Source organism: Oncorhynchus gorbuscha, linkage group LG06 (genome assembly GCF_021184085.1).
Source record: "Oncorhynchus gorbuscha isolate QuinsamMale2020 ecotype Even-year linkage group LG06, OgorEven_v1.0, whole genome shotgun sequence".
Classification (NCBI taxonomy): Eukaryota; Metazoa; Chordata; class Actinopteri; order Salmoniformes; family Salmonidae; genus Oncorhynchus; species Oncorhynchus gorbuscha.
In genome coordinates this window covers 70,962,740-70,980,797 of record NC_060178.1, presented here as the reverse complement: position 1 = coordinate 70,980,797, position 18,058 = coordinate 70,962,740, and the positions used below count along the sequence as shown (strand labels likewise).

Here is an 18,058-nt window from a genome sequence, read left to right as displayed (position 1 = left end):
AATCTGGGTAACGGTGAGACCGTGTTATCTACCTGGCATCCAGAGACTGGACTAGTATGAGAACACCGCTGGGGAAACACAGGGGAAATCACAATCATAAGGTTCATAATCATAATCTCACAGACAGCTGATAGGATCTGTGGCTTAGGCATGTGGAGACACATATGCTATGTATCTATGTATGCAGACAGATAAACATAAACAGTAGCAATGAAAATATAAGCAGAGTAATAAGATTTAAACAAATCTTGAGTCAATAAGCTCTATATTAACTTAACACCATCCTTACCAAACAGAGATATCCTGTCTGACAAGAGTTCCCAGTATGCAGAACAGGCTGAAAATGGAAGGAGGATGAGAGAGGGATGGAGGGAAAAAGAGGAATATAAAATGAAATATGATGAGACTGTAAAGTTTCAAGGCACAGGGGCATATTTGAAGTCAAGTTGGGTTAAATGCCCCTTTTAAAATGCATAGACAGTTAAGACAAAAAAAATCTGCTAACATGTTATTATTGTAATATGTTAATAACCAACACCTGGTCCCTATCTCCTTCTCCTTATTGGAGCCATGACACCCATTGCCGTGGGAGCTGGCTGCGGTGGACAGAAAGTAGAGGCGATGGTTCTTTACTGTAGGTACTGTTCCACCAGAGGGTATGATAGAAATGACTGAATCACAATGCTTTTAGGCAAATCTAAACCAGTAGACCTAACACACTATTTATTTTTGTCAGCACACCAATATGGGCTATTCATATCACCTTATCACTGTGTTTTGGTAAATGTATCCTGTTTTTCCTCGTTGTCTGTTTTGAGTCATTTCCAAAGGAACAGTGATAGTTGTGCTGTATTTGTTGCCATGTCTCAGTGTATATCTTTGTGCGTAGAGAGTGCAGAGAGACTGGCTGCAGTCTGAATTAGTGGTCCCGTCAGAGTGCCTTATGCTCTTTTATTCTCGGTCTACATAGAGGGAGCGTGGGAGGCTTAATCAATGGTCTGATGGAAATCGACACACCCACATGGATTTCCAAAATGGCTAAATCAATTCCGGTGCCACAGTAGCTTTCACTTACTGGGGTTGCCCATGGCAACCGCCCAACAAAACAATTAGCCTACATCAGTGTGTGGTCGTAAAGAAATTAATAATAGCCAGGGCAAAATCAAGCAGGACAATAGATTGCAAACTGTTCATTCATATCCTCCTACAGTACATGCCCATCTCAGTTGTTGGACTGGAGAATACAAAGGGGTTTTACATTTACAAACCTTGCTGAAAAAGTGAATCAGCCTTTACTTTTGTCATCTGACCTTTTGCCTGAATGACCTCTGAGGAAAAACACAACACATTCTAGGATGTCCACCCACTCTGCCCAGAGTGTGTGAAACGTGCTTAGGTGAAGACATTTCACTTCCTTATGTTATAAAATACCATTTACAAAGACAAATATGGTTATTCACGTTCTGAATCATTCAGTGGGGTTTTTCAGTGGGTTTTTTTAGTCATATATTAAACTGATAATGAGTTAATCTCTATAGCAACTGATGCTAATAACCAATGGATTACTTAGCATCAGTTGTTAGTAGTCCTGTCCTTTACACAGTGTAGCCATTGAGCTGAAGGAACTTTGAGAACATCTTGGGATCTCTCTCTGTTTGGCTGTCTCCTTGGCAGGGAGGGTATCATATATATGACAATGTATGACATTCAGAAAGGATAGTAGGCATAGTAGGCACATTTGAAATTCACCAATCATCATCATTTATTTGGGATGCAATATGGATATGAATCATTCTGCACAGCGTTTTGCTTCAAAACCACAAGTAACCTTTTTGATTGGCTTCAAGTTGCCAAAGGTACATAACGCCATTTAATTTATAATTGTTTCTAATGTAATGGTGCTTTTATTATCCACTTCTTGCTCCATTTTTGACCAGGTGTTATGGTAGTTCTCAGTCAGCATTTCAGCCATAGACTGAAGGAAAGTATAAAATAATCAATAATACGGTCAATCACAATAATCATAATTCTATATATGAAATCTCGGTTGGAGGATTCTCAGGAGAACAAAAGCAGGAACTCCAGAATCTTCCAACCAGGTTCTGGCAAACCAGGAAGTTAATAGAAAATTCCAAGAGTTTTGCAAGCCTGTTTTACAAACTGATCCAATGAGTGTCACACTGCTCATGTCCATTGGATTGGAGGTGAAGGTTGAGCCTCCTTCAAATGACAGCTAAACCACAGACAGAGAGATGCATTCATTTAAATATGTCTTTGTGTCCACTGCAATCCCAGTCTATGCATCCATTGAAATATATGTATCCATTGCGTAATAGTATAGTTAGTACATTCAGTGTGAACAACAATATGAACTGTACAGCTGCTCAGTCTCAGAAGAAAACAAGGAATATTTTTTAGTTCTTCATTATTATGTTGACCCACCTCTATGCAGATGACATCCTTCTGATCCTTCTTTGGACGCTGTGTTAACAAACCTCCAGAGGAGCTTCAATGCCATACAACTCTCCTTCCGTGGCCTCCAACTGCTCTTAAATGCAAGTAAAACTAAATGCATGCTCTGCAAAAAACGCTGCCCGCACCTGCCCGCCCATCTAGCATGACTACTCTGGACGGTTCTGACTTAGAATATGTGGACAACTACAAATACCTAGGTGTCTGGTTAGACTGTAAACTCTCCTTCCAGACTCACATTAAGCATTTCCAATCCAAAATTGAATTGAGAATTGGCTTCCTATTTTGCAGCAAAGCATCTTTCACTCATGCTGCCAAACATACACTCTTAAAACTGACCATCCTACCGATCCTTGACATCGGCAATGTCATTTACAAAATAGCCTCCAACACTCTACTCAGCAAAATGGATGCAGTCTGTCACAGTGCCATCCGTTTATCTTTGCTCACTGGTCACCATAGCAGCACCCACCCATTGCACGCACTCCAGCAGGTATAGTTCACTGGTCACCCCAATGCCAACTCCTCCTTTGGCTGCCTTTCCTTCCAGTTCTCTGCTGCCAATGATTGGAACGAACTGCAAAAATCTCTGAAGCTGGAGACTCTTACCTCCCTCACTAGCTTTAAACACCAGCTGTCAGAGCAGCTCACAGATCACTCCACCTGTACATAGCCCATCTAACTCATCCCCATACTGTTGTTTATTTATCTCCTTTGCACCCCAATCTTCTGCACATCTATCACTCCAGTGTTTAATTGCTAAATTGGAATTATTTCACCCCTATGGCCTATTTATTGCCTTACCACCCTAATCTTACTTCATTTGCACACACAGCCTTTCTATTGTGTTATTGGACTGTACGTTTGTTTATTCCACGTGTAACTGTTGTTTGTGTCGCACTGCTTTGCTTTAGATTGGCCAGGTCACAGTTGTAAATGAGAACTTGTTCTCAACTGGCCTAAGGTGAAATAAATACACGAAAAATAAATCTCCCTCTTTAGTTCTCGCTATGGTCCAGCCAAAGGCCAACATACTTTGTCACTGTCTCCTTTATGGACCAGCGATACACCTCTGTGTCCTGAGGAAAACAAATATGAAATTAGCAAATGGATGATAAAATGTTATAAGACTGTAAGAAATACATACAAATTTCATTATTCCAAATATAAAATCCTACAGCATACAGTGCTCTCTCTGTTTGCTGTAGCTTAGACCTACCCTCTCAGCCAAAGCTGTGTAAGGCTTCAGGAGAGAGTGTACTTTGGTCTCTTCACAGAGCTCCTCAAGTACCAAGCCATTTGAAAACTGAAAGACAGCAGAGATAAACATGAATAATTAATCATATACAGTATGATAATCCTATACACACAGCATAACCTTCATACACAGCAGTTCACGCTTTACACAGAATGACAGTGTCAGAATTATTTTACAGAACATACTGTATACTCATAGTAAGCTCAAAGCTCAGTTACCTTGTCCATTGATCACTTCTCATGGGTGTGTCCTGCATTTATTCACCACATACTCCAGTTTCTCTGGTACAGACACTAATTATTAAGTGGAAACCATGTATATATTCATGAGACATATCAGAAGGATTTTATTTTAGAAATGATAATGTCATGTCAGTTTAAGGGGTATTTCTACAAGAGAGGGTAAGAATAACGATAGGTCAAAGGCCCTAGCTGAAAGCTTGCTTGTAGGTGTCTACAGACTGGGAGTCAAAGTATCCCTCTCCATCCATGGAGTGGGTATCTCTCCAACCAGCCTCAAACAGGGTCCATGTGGTCAAGAGGGAGGGGCTCCAGCTGCCAGATACTGCAGAGCCAGCCCAGAGAGCTGTGTCATAGGGCTGTTTAGGAGAGGCGACAGGGAGGAGGAGACCGGGAGAGTCAGGACAAACACATACCTTAGGGCTACACAGGAAAAGACACACATAATATAAATAATGGACTGGGTGGGTTAGTGTGGGCAGTAGCATTATTGCTTGGTCTGAAAACAAATCCCATGCCCCCTCCAATATATGTTTACAGATGTGAAATGGTCACGATTACATATGAATGGGCCCGATTATGATATGATATTACACCCTTCAAGTCTGTTAACATCAAAAGGTTGTTTTTGGGACAGGGCTGGGTTAAGAGTTGGCCTAACTGTACCTTCCTGGACAGAGCTTTGAACAACCCCCGGAACAGCTTCCTGGAGAAAAGAAGCTCATCCGAGGCAGAGCCCACGTGTCCCAAACCTCCAGTTCTGCTCATAGGGATTGAGGAAACAGCTGAAAAATAGGGAGTTACCCAAAGCCAATGTCTTCAGAAAAGTTGTACAGGTTGAAATACACATATTACATGGGCTGTGTGTATTACTGCTGTTATACATTAAGTGTATGAAACATTATGAACACCGCTTCCCATTACATAGACTGACCAGGTGAAAGCAATGTTCCCTTACTGATGCCACTTGTTTAATCCACTTCAATCAGTAAAGAGACAAGTTAAATAAGGATTTAAGGATAAAATTGAGACATGGATTGTGTATGTGTGCCATTCAGAGGACGAAGACAAAATATTTAAGTGCCTTTGAATGAGGTATGGTAGTATGTGCCAGGCGCACCGGTTTGAGAATGTCAAGAACTGCAAGGCTGCTGGGACATCCAGCCAACTTGACACAACTGTTGGAAGCATTGGAGTCAATGTGGGCCAGCATCCCTGTGGAATACTTTCCACACCTTGTAAAAGGTTAGGTATGGACGCTACAACAGGTGGGTATAATCCTGGATACTAATTGGTTAAAACCGCTTTCCAGCTGGTGTTAACACCGGCTAAATCTAGGACGTTGAAATGCCCATTTACTTTGTTCCACCAGACTGCGCAATCCATTGTCTCATCAGCCCAGCCAGACAATTTATGAACTGGATCTCCACTGTAAAAAGCATATATACACATTATCTTCCATTTCTTTTAAACTAGCAATTGATTTACAATAGCAGAGATTTGTATAAACATAGCTGTCTGAGATTTGCAACATTGTTTCAGTATTGAAATCAGATCTCCAGCTGTCCCATGGTGATGGATGTGTAGGGTTCGATAGTTGGGATGAGATACAGGCAGGCAGCTTCTCAGCCAGTTGAATCAGCATAATTTTATGCAGGGGCACCCCTTTCACTGAGGACGGACGGAGGGGGGTGCAGAAGTTGCATTTTTTCCCCTCCAGTGTTATCATCGCAATGTAATATAAAAAGCAGCAGAGGTGTGCTTTAGGAGCATGCGGTAAGCTGTTGAGTTTTCAGCTGGCTGGATTTAGGACTGCAAGAACACCACAGAGACGGATGACAGGCTGTGTGAAGGCAAAGGTTCTGGAAGGCTGGCTGGATTTAGGACTGCAAGAACACCACAGAGACGGATGACAGGCTGTGTGAAGGCAAAGGTTCTGGAAGGCTGGCTGGACCAGCACAGAAGAGTTGAGAACAGTTCAGTGTGTGTGTGTGGGGCGCTCTTTCACTGAGATGTAAAAGAGATGCCTACCCATGTCAGAGACGCAAACTCGGTCTCAACCTTTAAGTCTTTACTGAAGACTCATCTCTTCAGTGGGTCATATGATTGAGTGTAGTCTGGCCCAGGAGTGGGAAGGTGAACGGAAAGGCTCTGGAGCAACGAACCGCCCTTGCTGTCTCTGCCTGGCCGGTTCCCCTTTTTCCACTGGGATTCTCTGCCTCTAACCCTGTTACGGGGGCTGAGTCACTGGCTTGCTGGGGCTCTCTCGTGCCGTCCCTGGGGGTGCGTCACCTGGGTGGGTTGATTCACTGTTGTGGTCGGCCTGTCTGGGTTCCCCCCTTGGGTTGTACCGTGTCGGAGATCTTTGTGGGCTATACTCGGCCTTGTCTCAGGATGGTAAGTTGGTGGTTGAAGATTTCCCTCTAGTGGTGTGGGGGCTGTGCTTTGGCAAAGTGGGTGGGGTTATATCCTTCCTGTTTGGCCCTGTCCGGGGTGTCCTCGGATGGGGCCACAGTGTCTCCTGACCCCTCCTGTCTCAGCCTCCAGTATTTATGCTGCAGTAGTTTATGTGTCGGGGGGCTAGGGTCAGTTTGTTTATCTGGAGTACTTCTCCTGTCCTATTCGGTGTCCTGTGTAAATCTAAGTGTGCGTTCTCTAATTCTCTCCTTCTCTCTTTCTTTCTCTCTCTCGGAGGAGCTGAGCCCTAGGACCATGCCCCAGGACTACCTGACATGATGACTCCTTGCTGTCCCCAGTCCACCTGGCCATGCTGCTGCTCCAGTTTCAACTGGCCTGGGCCCTAGGACCATGTCCCAGGACTACCTGACATGAGGCCTCCTTGCTGTCCCCAGTCCACCTGGCCATGCTCCTGCTCCAGTTTCAACTGTTCTGCCTTACTATTATTCAACCATGCTGGTCATTTATGAACATTTGAACATCTTGGCCACGTTCTGTTATAATCTCCACCCGGCACAGCCACCCCACATATGCTCTCTCTAATTCTCTCTTTCTTTCTCTCTCTCGGAGGACCCGAGCCCTAGGACCGTGCCCCAGGACTACCTGACATGATGGCTCCTTGCTGTCCCCAGTCCACCTGACTGTGCTGCTGCTCCAGTTTCAACTGTTCTGCCTTATTATTATTTGACCATGCTGGTCATTTATGAACATTTGAACATCTTGGTCATGTTCTGTTATAATCTCTACCCGGCACAGCCAGAAGAGGACTGGCCACCCCACATAGCCCGGTTCCTCTCTAGGTTTCTTCCTAGGTTTTGGCCTTTCTAGGGAGTTTTTCCTAGCCACCGTGCTTTTACACCTGCATTGTTTGCTGTTTGGGGTTTTAGGCTGGGTTTCTGTACAGCACTTTGAGATATCAGCTGATGTACGAAGGGCTATATAAATAAATTTGATTTGATTTGATTTGATGTAAAAGCAAGCAGAGCAGAAACGGTCTACTATTTAGTTGACTGATGTAGCTGGCAACGTAACTGCTGTTTAACAGAATTTTTTAAAACTAATATTTATTCGCAGTGCTGAGCTAGTATTGTAACTGAGGTGAATGAATAAGCTACACTAACTAGTAGCTACCATATCAGAGTCAGCGATTACATCTAGTCATCTGTGAGATAGTTGTAGTAATAGCTACCTCGTATCACTATCTAACAACTGCTGTTTGTATGGAGATGTTTTGTAGCCTTTGTTTTGTCCCATTTCAGATGTAAATTAACTTGGCTAGGCTTCGCCAGTTGATGTATCATTAGAGAGACATGGCCAAAACTTGGCTAACATCAGCTATTCATTTTGACTCAATCACATTAGACCTGAGTCAAACAATGAAACCATCGACCAAACGATTGAATATTGATATTCTTATGTTTTTTTTAGGATAATAGGAGTGTTTAGTCAGTATGGCAATGTTTTTTTCACCTTTATTTAACCAGGTAGGCTAGTTGAGAACAAGTTCTCATTTGCAACTGCGACCTGGCCAAGATAAAGCGTAGCAAAATCTGTGGGATTTTTTTGATGTGGGTAGTTTTCAATTGAATGCCTATAAAGTATCTAATGGGTTAGGATCCAGATTTCAGTTCCTATGGCTCCCACTAGATGTCATTAGACATTGATTTGTGACCAAGCTACCAGAACGATAACATCCCGTCAAGTGGTCACATGAGTTTTGCTCACGCAAGAGTTGGGAAAGGTATTGCTTTTCCCTCTCCTTCTGTGAAAGACATTTACGGTTGATATATTATTGATTATATATTTTAAAAACAACCCGATGATTGATTATAAAAACCGTTTGACATGTTTCTGTGGACATTACGGATATTATTTGGAATTTGTCTGCGTTGTCATGACCGCTCTTTCCTATGGATTTCTGAACATAATGCCCAAACAAACAGAGGTATTTTGGATGTAAAAATAATCTTTATGGAACAAAAGGAACATTTGTGTAACAGAGTCTCGTGAGTGAAAACATCCGAAGATCAAAGGTAAACGATTAATTTGATTGCTCTTCTGATTTGTGACCAAGCTACCTGATGCTAAGTGTACTTAATATTTGTCATGCGATCGATAAACTTAAGACACTTGGATTGCTTTCGCTGTAAAGCATAATTTTGAAATCTGAGACAACAGGTGGATTAACAAAAGGCTAAGCTGTGTTTTGCAATATTGCACTTGTGATTTCATGAATATGAATATTTTTTGTAAGGCACTACGCTATTCAGCGGTTGCTGATGACAATTATCCTGCTTAAGGGATGGGTAGCGTCAAGAGTTTATTCCGAAGATAACAGCTCTAAAAATATTATTTCATGGTGCACCAACTCTCTAGTTGATTACATTTACATGATTAGCTCAATCAGCTATTCATTACGGAGAAAGGATTTTATAGAATAGCATATCACTTAATCCGGCATAGCGAAAGACACAACAGTAGGGTAAGTGGCATTGTTTAAAGTGGCTAGTGATAAATTGATGTAAAAAATGGTTTCCATTATTATTAAAGTGGCTGGAGTTGAGTCAGTATGTTGGCAGAAGCCACTCAATGTTGGTGGTGGCTGTTTAACAGTCTGATGGCCTTGAGATAGAAGTTGTTTTTCAGTCTCTCAGTCCCCGATTTGATGCACCTGTACTGACCTCGACTTCTGGATGATAGCAGAGTGAACAGGCAGTGGCTGGTTGTTGTCCTTGATGAGCTTTATGGCCTTCCTGTGATGTCGGGTGGTGTAGGCGTCCTGGAGGGCGGTAGTTTGCCCCTGGTGATGTGTTGTGCAGACCGCAACACCCTCTGGAGAGCCTTGTGGTTGAGGGCAGAGCAGTTGCCGTACCAGGCGGTGATACAGCCCGACAGGATGCTCTCGGTTGTGCATCTATAAAAGTTTGAGAGTGTTTTTGGTGACAAGCCAAATTTCTTCAGCCTCCTGAGGTTCTTCACCACGCTGTCTGTGTGGGTGGACCAATTCAGTTTGTCCGTGACGTATATGCCGAGGAACTTAAAACTTAATACCCTCTCCACTACTGTCCCGTTGATGTGGATAGGGAGGTGCTCCCTCTGCTGTTTCCTGAAGTCCACAATCATCCCCTTTGTTTTGGTGACATTGAGTGTGAGGATATTCTCCTGACACCATACTCCATGGGCCCTCACCTCCTCCCTGTAGGCCATCTCGTCATTGTTGGTAATCAAGCCTACCGCTGTAGTGTCGTCTGCAATCTTGATGATTGAGTTAGAGGCTTGCATGGCCACGCAGTCGTGGGTGAACACGGAGTACAGGGGAGGGTTCAGAACGCACCCTTGTGGGGACCCAGTGTTGAGGATGTTACCTACCCTCACCACCTGGGGTCGGCCCGTCAGGAAGTCCAGTACCCAGTTGCACAGGGCAGGGTCAAGACCCAGGGTCTCGAGCTTGATGAAAAGTTGAGGGTACTATGGTGTTAAATGCTGAACTGTAGTCGATGAACAGCATTCTCACATAGGTATCCCTCTTGTCCAGATGGGTTAGGGCAGTGTGCAGTGTGATTGAGTCGTCTGTGGACCTATTTGGGCGGTAAGCAAATTGGAGTGGGTCTAGGGTGTCAGGTAGGGTGGAGGTGATATGGTCCGTGACTCGTCTCTCAAAGCACTTCATGATGACGGAAGTGAGTGCTACGGTGCGGTAGTCGTTTAGCTCAGTTACCTTAACTTTCTTGGGAACAGGAACAATGGTGGCCCTCTTGATGTGGGAACAGCAGACTGGGATAAGGATTGACTGAATATGTCCGTAAACACACCAGCCAGCTGGTCTGCGCAATGCCTGAGGACGCGGCTGGGGGTGCTGTCTGGGCCTGCAGCCTTGCGACGGTTAACACGTTTAAATGTTTTAATCACATCGGCTGCAGTGAAGGAGAGTGCGAAGGTTTTGGTATCGGGCCGTGTCAGTGGCATCGTATTGTCCTCAAAGCGAGCAAAGACGTTTTTTAGTCTGTCTGGGAGCAAGACATCCTGCGACGTGGCTGTTTTTTTTTTGTAGCTAGCCAACAACTCAGCTAACACAATCAAGGCACCCTTTGCCAGATCCGTGTAAAGCTGTTCTAACTCTAGTTGTAAAGATTTAAATACAAACTATTTTTGAGATAGAGTATTTTTCTTTAGAGAACTGCCAAGCTTGCTCATCAACTCTTTTTCTCCAAGGTTCTTTAGGTGCATAAGCTCTTTGGCACATTTAATGGCTACAACTCTTGACTTTATATTTGAAAAATTCCCACCTACTTCCATGACCCAAGTCCTTTCTTGCAAATTAATATTTAGCTAACGTTTATGTTTCCAATGAGAAAAGGATCTTTAAGAAGTGTCTAAATTTCCAATGCACCTTTGATTTTTTAGTAGCTTGTAAATTCAGGGAAATCAAATGATCAGAAAAGGGAGCCAACTGATGAGCGACATCTAACAAAATGGGGGAAATTAGGAATAAATCTATTCTAGATTTACGTGACATAGTTGTGTTGGTCCAGGTATAACAGTTTGCATCCGGATTGAAATAACACCAGGCATCAGAGATCCTTGCATAATGCTGATATTGCTATTTTGAGAGCTTTGACTCATTCTAGGACGAAAACGATCAACAGTTATGCGTTTCATTAAAATTCCCTGAAATAATTAGAAAAGCCTCTGAGTATTTGTGTAAATCCTGTAATTTTCTGGTAAATTCGGGAAAAGGGGGTCATATTGGCGCATGTGAGTTATGGCCATACATATTACAGATGATGAAAATGGTAACTGTTAAACTTGACAATGCTATGACTCATCTCCCATCCTGTGAAGATGTGGATTTAAGAATGTCACCTTTAAACTTGTGGAGAAGTGTCAAAACACCAGCAGAATGGTTCTCATATCCCTTTCACACAAATTAGTTTCCTGAAGGACAAAATCTACATTACTGCGTTTACAATATAAAAATAAGGCTTTCCTTTTTCTAAGATCTCAAACCCCTAGCATTCAGCCTAACGATATTGAGTGAGATGAAAACAAACTACTGCATTAAAAAAAGAGAACTGGATGACAGATGTAGCAATGTGAACAATAAAACAAACATTAAATCTTGAGGGTTACTCCGACAGAAAACTACAGTCAGCTGAGGTAGTGGTGGTTAACAGTATAATAAATCCTTTTTTTCTTGGCAAGTGTTCATAAATTGTAGTTCAAACATTAAAATGTACTCTTGGCAGTACTCCCAGTTCAACTGTGGTTCATGTCAGAGTTAACCAGTAATCTTTCTTCATTTGATAAACGCGTGTGGGCCCTTGAACCCAGCCTTCTTTCCCTCTTGTCATGCATTCTGTATAAGCGGCCACAGTCTCTCCCTGGCAGTCTGATCCTGGGGTATCAGAGCCTGATGCGGAGCTTCTTCTCGTCCAGAAACTTGTTCCCCTAGGCCATTTTTTCAGATGTCCCTGCAATGGTGCATAGTGAAGCACAGGATGACATTGCGAGGGGGTACATCTGATCTTAGTTTCCCAAGTCAATGTACCACGTCGATCATGTCTCTTAGCTCGTCTTTGATGCACAGAGCCACAAGGATATTAATGACAGCTTCCCGAATGTCCTCTTTCACTTTTTAAATTTGTGGTCTGAGGTAAAGAGGTTGCAAGGATCTCATCCTGGTCAGTTTTTTTTTCTCTTGCTTGAGTTTGCAGCATCTAGTGTATCCATGCTGCTCTGTCTCTCATCATAGCCAACTACTCCTGTCATCTTCTGTTGTCTTTCTGTCATGCTCTTCCCATTCAACTTGACAAAAACTAAAACTGGTCCTGTGGTTAAAACAAGTTACAGTTAGTTTCTTGCTACATTGATAGCCAATATTAGACTGTTAACCACCTAACCCTCAAAGTTGCTTTGACAAGCGAGAAAACCCTCCCTCACAGGGACGCCATCTTGGCTTCATCTCTCTTATTGGTATATTAACTAATGTCACCAGGCAGGCAAAAGGTCTATCCCACCAAAATAGCCTGAAACTGCAGGTGGCCTTTTCAAACAGCTCTTACACGAAAAGGGCATTATCATCATTTTCACAATAGCATTCCAGTATTCTCATAGTGTAGAAATACATGTTAATATATGTAAAAACACAGGAAATTAAGTTAACTGCACTGGGCCTTTAAGCTCTGCCGTTCACTCCAAGATCTTCAAAGACCTCAGAGAAGCAGTCAATGTCAAATAATTTAGCTGTCAAATAATTTGAAGGATATAATACCAACCTGCACTCTTTGGACACACAAAAGTGAGGAAATATAAATTCTTAACCCTGATAAAAGTTTGGATTAGTATGCTGTGTAAATCACTACATGTCCAATCAGTGTAAACCCAGGGGAGCCATTTGTGGTCCTACAAAACAGCACTAGTCTATTGACAGTGTCCCATCAGGAGGTTAAACAGACTCACATGCATCTCAGGAGCACAGCAGGTTGATGAGGGCGTAGTAGAAGGTCCTGATGGTCCTGTTTAATCATCCAAAGGGGTAGGCAAAGAGAACTCGTGGACAGGCAAAAGGTCAAAACCAGATCCGAGTCAAGGAGGTAAAGAGAGGCTCGTAAGTCAAGGCAGGCAGACTGGTCAGGCAGGCTGGTACAAAGTCCAGAAACAGGCAAGAGACAAAACCGGGAGGACTAGAAAAAGGAGAATAGCAAAAAGGAGTACAGGGGAAAACCACGCTGGTTGACTTACAAGACTAAACATACAAGACGAACTGGCACAGAGAGACAGGAAACACAGGGATAAATACACTGGGGGAAATATGAGACACCTGGAGGGGGTAGAGATAATCATAGGAACAGGTGAAACAGATCAGGGCGTGACAGATTTGACTCATGTTTAAAGGTCAGTTGACATTACTGGATGCCTAATTGAACCATGCTGAAGAGGGGACAGTCAGATTTACAGTGCAAACAGTATACTATAAATACAATTGAAAAAAGTGTCACATTCGCTGAATACAACAGGTGTAGACTATGTTTATAGTAAATTGCTTGCTTATGAGCATTTTCCAGACAATGCACAACACAACACTGCCAGGTCTCTGACCTCCTTGTACGCTGTCTCATCATCATCAGTGATCATGCCTACCACCGTTGTGTCGTCGACAAACTTAATGATGTTGTTGGAGTCATGCGTGGCCACACAGTCGTGGGTGAACAAGGAGTACAGGAGGGAATTAAGCAAAGAGAAATTCCACAAATGTAGGTTTAACAAAACACACCTGTAAATTGAAATGAATTCCAGGTAACTGCCTCATGAAACTGGTTGAGAGAATGCCAAGTGTGCAAAGCTGTCATCAAGGAAAAGGGTGGCTATTTGAAGAATCTCAAATATAAAATATATTTTGATTCGTTTAAAACTTTTTTGGTTACTACATGATTCAATATGAGTTATTTAATAGCTTTGATGACATCACTATCATTCTACAATGCAGAACAGTAAGAGGAAAGAAAACCCTTGAATGAGTAGGTGTTCTAAAACCTTTGACCGGTAGTGTATAAAGATAACTTTAAATGGAATAATCTTCCCATAAAAAATCTTACAGGTAGAACAAACCTCTTAGAATGATCCATCAAACAAGCAAAGTGTCAGTACAGGATTAAGTTTGAATCCTACTACACCGGCTCGTCGGATGTGGCTGGGCTTGAAAACTATTATGGACTACAAAGGGAAACCCAGACACAAGTAACCGAGTGACGCGAGTGACGCCTTTTATGCTCGCTTCAAGGGAAGCAACACTGAAGCATGCACGAGAGCACCAGCTGTTCTGGATGACTGTGTGATAACGCTCTCGGGTGCCGATGTGAGCAAGATCTTTAACCTGTTGCGACGAGCAATCCCGTATCCGGGATCGTAATTATAGCCTCAAGCTCATTACCATAACGCAACGTTAACTATTCATGAAAATCGCAAATGAAATGAAATAAATATATTGGCTCTTTTGTTAACAACACTGTCATCTCAGATTTTCAAAATATGATTTTCAACCATAGCAAAACAAGCATTTGTGTAAGAGTATTGATAGCTAGCATAGCATTTAGAACCACAGGGCCAGATGGATTGCCAGGAAGTGTACTCAAAGCATGCGCAGACCAACTTGCAAGTGTCTTCACTGAAATGTTCAACTTCTCCCTGACTGAGTCTGTAATACCTACATGTTTCAAGCAGACCATCATAGTCCCTGTGCACAAGGGAGCGAAGGTAACCTGCCTAAATGATTACCGCTCAGTAGCACTCACATCGGTAGGCTTGAAGTGCTTTGAAAGGCTGGTCATGTATCACATCAACAACATCCTCCCGGACACCCAAGACCCACTCCAATTCGCATACCGTCCCAACAGATCCACAGATGACGTAATCTCAATCGCACTCTACACTGCCCATTCCCAACTGGATAAAAGGAACAGCTATGTGAGAATGCTGTTCATTGACTACAGCTCAGCGTTCAACACCATAGTGCCGATGAAGCTCATCACTAAGCTAAGGACCCTGGGACTAAACACATCCATCTGCAACTGAATCCTGGACTTCCTGATGGGCCGCCCCCAGGTAGTAAGGGTAGGCAACAACACATCTACAGGGTTGTGTACTTAGTCACCTCCTGTACTCTCTGATCACCCACAACTGCGTGGCAAAAAATGACTCCAACACTATCATTAAGTTTGCTGACAACACAACAGTGTTAGGCCTGATCACCGACAATGACGAGACAGCCTATAGGGAGGAGGTCAGAGGACTGGCAGTGTGGTGTCAGGACAACAACCTCTCCTCTCTCAATGTGACAAGACAAAGTAACTGATTGTGGACTACATGGCGCTTGTAACGCCAGGGTAGTGGGTTCGATGTATGCACACATGACTGTAAGTCGCTTTGGATAAAAGCGTCTGCTAAATGGCATATATTATTATTATTATTATTATTATAGGAAAAGCCGGGCCGAACAGGCCCCTATTAACATCAATGGGGCTGTTTTGGAGCAGGTCAATCTACCAACAATCTTTCATGTTCCAAACACACGAAGACAGTCGTGAAGAGGGCACAACAAAATATTTTCCCCCTCAGGAGACTGAAAAGATTTGGCATGGGTCCCCAGATCCTCAAAAAACTCTACAGCTGCACCATCGAGAGCGTCCTGACCAGTTGCATCACCGCCAGGTATGGAAACTGCTTGGCATCTGACCGTAAGTCGCTACAGAGGGTAGTGCATTCAGCCCAGTACATCCCTGGGGCCAAGCTTCCTGCAATACAGAACCTATATAATAGGCGGTGTCAGAGGAAAGCCCATAAAATTGTCAGAGACTCCAGTCACCCAAATCATAGACTGTTTTTTTTGCTAACTCACAGCAAACGGTACCGGAGTGCCAAGTCTAGAACCAAAAGGCTTCTTAACAGCTTCTACCCCCTAGCCATAAGACTGCTAAACAATGAATCAAATGGCCACCGGACTATTACATTTAACCCCCCCCCCTCCATATGATACGTACACTGCTGCTTCTCGCTGTTAATTATCTATTATCTAGCCCCGTCCCTTCACCTGCCTCGGTACCCCCTGTTTATAGCCTCGTTCTTGTTATGCTATTTTGTTACTTTTTATTATTTTTTAAATGTGTTCTTAACTCTTCTTGAACTCCACTGTTGGTTAAGGGCTTGTAAGTAAGCATTTCACGGTAAGGTCTACACTTGTTCTATTCGGCGCATGTGACAAATAAAGTTTGATTTGATGGCTCCCAACGTTTTTGTAATTATTTCCCGGTAATAACAATTACCCCAGCGAAGACATTCTTTAAAAAAATATATATAATTGGCCAAAACAGACATCATATGGGCAAATGCAATTCATCTAATAAATAGGAAAGTTTTACATCTTCCTAAGTCTGAGGGTGGTTTTAACCTTCCAGACTTGGAACTGTATCAACTCGCTACCCAAGGCTTATTTTACAAGAACCAATATCACTCCCTAGAAACACAACCTAACGGAGCAATCCTTGAATAGCTTTTCAGAATTCATCGTAAAATTTTCGCACAATGAAAACTAAATGCATAGAAACCGTAAATGACTTGGTACATTTATTTGCATCACATTTTAAAAAATACATTTTGGATTGACCAATGTATGTAGATATTTTCAAATAGATTCAACTTAAAATTATAAAAGATGCCGTAGCAGTCAGGCGTCTTTGTCTTCATCTTGTCATGTCCCGTGTATATATCTTTTTTTCTTCGCATACATTTATATTTTTTTGAATCTCAACTTCAACATACTCTCCTGCAACCCTCCTCACCCAATGTGGTATGGATCTGCTATTTTCTTTACTTTAAAACCGGAACCCCCAACAGATGCTAGCCAGCTAACTAGATGCTAGATAGTTGTCAGCTAGCCACTGCTAGCGGTCACCAGCTAACCTTTAGCCTGGACAACTGCTGCCTGTCTGCACAGCGCGATTCATCCCAGAGCATATCGGACTTCTTTTTCTCCACATCTCCAGATTTCTACTGCAAGCTCTGAACCTTTTCAAGTGGATCATCGCAGCTAGCAAGTTGCTATCTGAGTGTCTACTCCTGGCAAACGACTCTGTCCCGAAGCAAGCACCAATTAGCCTGGAGCTAGCCTATGCTAGGCCCATCTCCCGGCTAGCTGAAGAGGTCCATCAGCCACTCGTTGGGCTACAATATCTATTTGCCAATTGGCCTGGACCGCTTTTACTTCCAATACAGAGCCCCGCCGATCCATCAGTACTGGACGTAATCCGTACGAAGGGGTCTTCAACAGGCTCATCCGTCGTGACGTCCCCTGAATGCGCATCTGCCAGCCTGCTAGCCGCGGCCAGCTAGCTGTCTAGAGCATATCGGACTGCTAGCTGAAGAGGTCCATCAGCCAATTTCTTGGGCTACAATACCTATTTTGCAAATTGGCCTGGAACCCTTTTCCTACACGGAGCCCTACCGATCCATTACGACTGGTCTGCCGGCGTAACCGCACGAGGGGGCTACAACAGACTTTTCCGTCTCGGCGTCCCCCTAAGGCCCTTCTGCCAGCCTGCTAGTCCCGGCCCACTAGCTGTCTGAATCGCCGTGTCTCCAGCCCGCCTCACTACTCACTAGACCCCATGATGACTCGACTACGCATGCCTCTTCCCAATGTCAATATGCCTTGTCCATTGCTGTTTTGATTAGTGATTGTCTCATTTCACTGTAGAGCCTCCAGCCCTGCTCAATATGCATTACATTACATTTACATTACATTTAAGTCATTTAGCAGACGCTCTTATCCAGAGCGACTTACAAATTGGTGCATTCACCTTATGACATCCAGTGGGACAGTCACTTAACAATAGTGCATCTAAAACTTAGGGGGGGTGGGGTGAGAGGGATTACTTAACCTATCCTAGGTATTCCTTAAAGAGGTGGGGTTTCAGGTGTCTCCGGAAGGTGGTGATTGACTCCGCTGTCCTGGCGTCGTGAGGGAGTTTGTTCCACCATTGGGGGGCCAGGGCAGCGAACAGTTTTGACTGGGCTGAGCGGGAGCTGTACTTCCTCAGTGGTAGGGAGGCGAGCAGGCCAGAGGTGGATGAACGCAGTG

At 43.4% G+C, this 18,058-nt stretch overlaps 1 long non-coding RNA gene across 1 annotated transcript; it reads right to left on the bottom strand.

Moving 5' to 3' along the window:
• Positions 1-3,331: 3,331 nt before the first annotated feature.
• On the bottom strand, positions 3,332-13,178 carry LOC124037240. Its single transcript, XR_006839151.1, has 5 exons — positions 12,886-13,178; positions 4,636-4,754; positions 3,949-4,328; positions 3,692-3,778; positions 3,332-3,551 (listed from the first exon to the last, which is right to left on the bottom strand). It is a non-coding gene; the product is annotated as an uncharacterized LOC124037240 (long non-coding RNA).
• Between the last annotated feature and the right edge of the window lie 4,880 nt (positions 13,179-18,058).